This window comes from Cyprinodon tularosa, unplaced genomic scaffold (assembly GCF_016077235.1).
Source record: "Cyprinodon tularosa strain WSP-4 unplaced genomic scaffold, ASM1607723v1 ctg32, whole genome shotgun sequence".
NCBI classification, from domain to species: Eukaryota; Metazoa; Chordata; class Actinopteri; order Cyprinodontiformes; family Cyprinodontidae; genus Cyprinodon; species Cyprinodon tularosa.
In genome coordinates this window covers 1,642,025-1,647,197 of record NW_024039030.1, presented here as the reverse complement: position 1 = coordinate 1,647,197, position 5,173 = coordinate 1,642,025, and positions in this window count along the sequence as shown.

Here is a 5,173-nt window from a genome sequence, read left to right as displayed (position 1 = left end):
ATAAAAATTAAGATTTCTCCATTTGCTCCGTGAAATGTAATCACCAGCTTGTTCAGTTCATCCACTAAAATGAACAGAAACACTCTGAAAGTAGCATTTTACATACTCACCTTATTCTTTTTTGCATTTTAAACCACCATAAATACACACCTCAATGTCTTTTACATGCTTTTAATGTGGTGTATCATTACAAAGTAGAACGTGATTTTGAAGTCGATGTTTGAGTTTTTAAATCTATTCAAATAAAAGCCGGCCTGCGTTTCAGCACCCAGAGGGTCTGTAAAGCCCTTAGAGACATTGATAAACAAACATCACCATGCAGACCAGGGCCACACTGAACTGGCTTGGGGATAAAGTTGTGTGGAAGTTTAAAGCAGGGTCATTTTTTAAAATCAACGTTCAAGTGGAATTGCAGGCAAAGGTGGTTCTGTAAAGAAATAACTCAAGGTGGTTTATTTTTATTCCACATCACTGTATATATTACCTTGCCTGGCTCATAGACAGGTTGAATTGTTTTACAGGGCACTGCCCACAATTATTAAGAAAAAATTGTGTCTGCATGAAATGTGTCGTTTTTTCCATGCTTCAGGGGAGCTCGAAAATGATTTCATTGGAAATTAACAATGATAAATACAGCTAAAATGATGCCACAGATATCATATTTATCTTGTTCAGATAAGACATCCAGAGGGGATATAGTAATGCAGTTGAGTCGGTGTGTGCTGAGGGACAAATGTGAACCCTGTGCACACATCATATTAAGATGTGAGAGTGGATGGGAGTGCTTTTATGGTAAGTTGTTACTCAATCATCTTGCAGTTTCAAGCTTTAGACTGAGCAGCACTGGGATGTGAAAGATGATACATGATGTGTCATTGTTCCCCGAAGACCAAACTCAGCAACGCTCCCATCCAAGCTGTATTTCTGCTGTCCGTGCATAATTGGACCCCCATGAGAAAACACTGCTCACTCACCCCCTGTTTAGGTCAACCATTTGGAGAACTCCCGAAGAAAAGCGCATGTCTTTCTCCTTGATTAGTAATCTGTATGGTATAATACTGGGGATAACTAACTTAATCTCCTTGCATATACTAAGACATCTCATTAATCACAGTAAAATATATTGATCAGATCAAAGCTTAACCAATTGGCTACAGATCAAAGAAAAAGGAGATTTCTAACAATTTAATGTTTTTTATCTTATTTCTTCTGTGGAAAATACATTGTAGGTGATTACTGATCCCCTTTTTATGAAACTTTTTATACTTTAAAACTTGTTGGGATCAAAAAGATGCTAACCCTAAGCTGTGTCTAATGAATCTCATTTTTCTTTTTACAAATACATGAATGAAATGGGCCTTGGGCAAGAATCTGTAAATGGTATTTTAATGGTGGGTCAATTCTTTCTTTCTTTAATCTTTAACACCAGCTAATCACTGTTTGAATATCACACACGAAAACTATAATTGAGCTGTGGGCCTCATTATGGCCACACTTTAAATACAGAAAAGACAATGTTCAGCATGATCAATTTACCACCTCACAAAGCTCAACCTGGCACTCATCTGATTCTCATATAGCATTTTTGGGAGTATTGGAAACAGGTCATTGTCAGAATGCAAGTGCAGCTTTCATTTTCATTTCCAATATCTTGTGAAATAAACATCACTAAAAGGCAAAGCATAAGCCAATGTATCAATCAGCTTAATTGTAAAACATTCAAAGCAGATTAAACAATTTTCTTTTTATATTGTTCATTTTTACCCAGTATATTAAGGACTAAGGCCTGTCTGCAAACAAAAAAATATGCAATGCAATGTTTAACACAAGAAATGGGATGCTGTGTACTTTAACTGCGTTAAACTACACAGCAAAGCAGCCATACAAAGTTTTTCAGCTTTTTTAAAATAATAACAAACCAACACGCACCAATATTTCCCCAATAAAATAAAATGTGGTTTAATTAAATTACTTAAAAATTAGGAAATAATGAAATTTGAGGAATAAGTATTTAAACTTAAAGTTAATCACACATATCATTTTATCCTAAACACACCTAGAAAAATATGAAAAAGCCTTAGTTGGGTGTAAACTGTAAATATTTGTCTGTTTAGGTCATGGAAATATCCATCGGTTTGCACACCAAGGAGTACAAAATCCACATTTATTCTCAAAGGGGCACTTTCCTTCCAGCAGAAAAAAGCTATCAAATCAGCATTTTAATTTCAAACAAGTCAGATGCAATGATTAATCAGTAAAGTAAGGTATAGACAATAAGACATGTACATAAACAGCTGTGTCAAGGCATGCATAAATACACAAGTGAGGACACAAACACACACATCTGTGTTTTAAAAACAAAGTGAGGACCTTGCATCCAAAATACAGTACACCCCCATTAACCTCCAGCCATGGAGGCACCAAACAGATTATATTAGGCAGAAAAACAGGACTGATTGGAATAAATGTGCAATTCATTTCTAAATAATGCCCAGTACCTTTAGACACCCCTATAAGATATCCACATGTAGTTTATTAGCCAAAAAAAATAAAACACCAAGCTCAGATGTTATAAAAGTGACTGACAGTACATCCAGTGGTGTGAAAAGAGGTGTTGATTGGATAGCATTTATGACTCTATGGTTATTATGTGATGGAGTCACTTGTTGACACTGGGAAACTGTACCGCTTAGCGACATTAAGTGAAAACCATTATATAGATGCATGCCACTTAAGGTATCACAGAAGTGACAAGAATCTACTTATCTGCTCATAATTGTGTTTGTGAAGTGTCTAAACTGCTCCTCTGATTTGGTAAGCCTTCTGGTGCCCCTAATTTTGGCGGCTGAACATGTGCCTGGTCGTAAACAGCCTCTGCCTGATATCCAGTCTCAGATGTTTCAATTGGCCTTCTGTCAGACTGAAAAATAAATCCTGGAGGTCCATACCTGTGTGATTACATTCCCTAATTATAGTTTGCAGCAGTAACTCTGAGATGACTGAAAAGGACGGGCCCCTGGGGAATTGTGAATGTAATTATATCCTGACAATAATTAGGCACAGTCCTCAGAAAAGAGCTTGTTAAATGAAGATGTACCTGACTGTTTTTAGATCTTCAGGAAAGCCTTTGAATTATGACATAATTACAAGGAAATATATGTTTCATGAAGTTAGTAATTATCCCAGGGAACATTTACAGTAAATGCCATTACCTTTTAGGATACAAGTTCAATGAAGAGAGAAATCTAATAATTTGATTTTGCCTTGTAAACAGTTTATCATTTGCCGCTGGGTGAATGAGGAAACATTTGGGGGTTCTAGTTCTTCAGAAAAACCGACATATACACTACTAAAAGACACCAGAATGCAAACTGCTTAAAATAAACACAGAAGAAACCAGGCGTCCTTGGCTAAAACTCATTGGCTATCAAAAAGAAGACATTAGAAGACAACAGAGTATACTGCTTTTCTAATATATTTATTTAAAAGAATACAAGGCTAATACGTTGGAATAAAAAATTAGCTAATGTTCTGGAAAATGCTTTATTTAAAAATAGAATTACTAATCCTTATAATTTGGGAGCAAATAAAAATCAAAATAAACAATTTAATTAATTAACCTTGTACTACAGTTTTAGACAGGTGAAATGACAAAAAAGCTCATGGCTCAATTTAAACACAATGACACAGTTAGATAAAGATAGGTAACTGCTATAAAACATTTTACAAAATAGGTATTTTTTTCAAAGTATGTATTGTATTACAAGTATACCTTGAGTAAAATAAGTATTCCTTGTATGTCTTTACTAAGAAAATAGACACCTTTTCCTTAAATTTGCATTTCACATGCTTCAAGGTTCAATATAAAAATGTTTCTTTCCCACATAAGTGTAAAATGAGATTTTCTCCATTTAGCAATGAATATGGGAAAGGCATTTTGCCACTGACGCTGTCAGGCTCAGAAGGAGAGGACCCAGTTTTTGAGGTGGAGAGACAGGTTTTACAAAATATTTATTTAATACAGAAGTTTTGAGAACAGCATCAGCGTCTAAGACAGGAACCTCTGCAGGGGGAGAACACAGGTAAGAGACCATATCAATCTTATGGACGATGATGATGAACGTGTGCCTGGAGGACAAAGTTGGTTCCAGCCGATTGGCTGCCAACAAGAAACGGTGGGCGCCGCACAGAGAGTCCCAGATGTTGAAGTCCCGGAGGTCTGAGGACAGGCAGGAGATCAGAACCGAGCAGAAGGAAAGCAGGATAATCCAGAGGGTGAAGCCAAAGCCAGTATTGAGAACGTGCTCAGGAGCCAGGGCCAGGAGATCAGACATCCAAAGAGGTACCATAGGGAAATCCAAGATGGTGTCAGGACTGAGTTGCAGGTTTGGTACGCAGGCAGAATCCAGCAGGAGTCTGAGGACAGGTCAGTCAAACAGATCAGAAAAAGGGAGCAGGCTTAGAGGTTCAGAGGCAGAACGGGTCAGGATCAGGCAATCAGAAACACTCAGGTACGCTAGAGAACTCTAACTAAAAGGCTTGAATAATCTGGCACTGATGACTGGTTGAAGGCTGATTAGAGGCTGAACCAAGTGTTTAAGATGGACAGTAATGAGAACTGGGTGGCGCTAGGCAGGTGAATACAGTAAAATTAGTAATCAGGCCAGTCGTCAGCACCAAGATCATGACAGAAGCAGCAAGAGAACACAGGTCACTGTTTTTGAAGATCTTTATGACCAGCCACAAGTGCACCTCAAACTCCATCAAAAAGTAAACACAAGAATATGAATTTTATTTAGTGCAAAGAAAAGGGCCAGATTAGAATCTAATCTGTGGTAGAATAAGTCAAAAGTAAATATTTGGACAGCTTTAAATAACAAATGGGACCTGAGACCTGGCATGGCAAAAAAAAGGACCATCTTTTTTTTAAAACAAGGAGATCCTATATTGAAAAGAATTTTTTAATTTTATAACTTTCTGACCTCAGAAAATCTTACTCCATTAAAGACCTGCACATATTACACTGTTAAAATCATAACCAAAAACTGTTCTGGGCGGTATTCTGTGCCTATGCACAACACTGAAACGAGTTGTTTTCAAATCAGCTTTTCTGCAGATGCAACTCCAGTTGCAATGGAAAAATGAATGCTCATGAATGGCCTAGCTGAGTCCA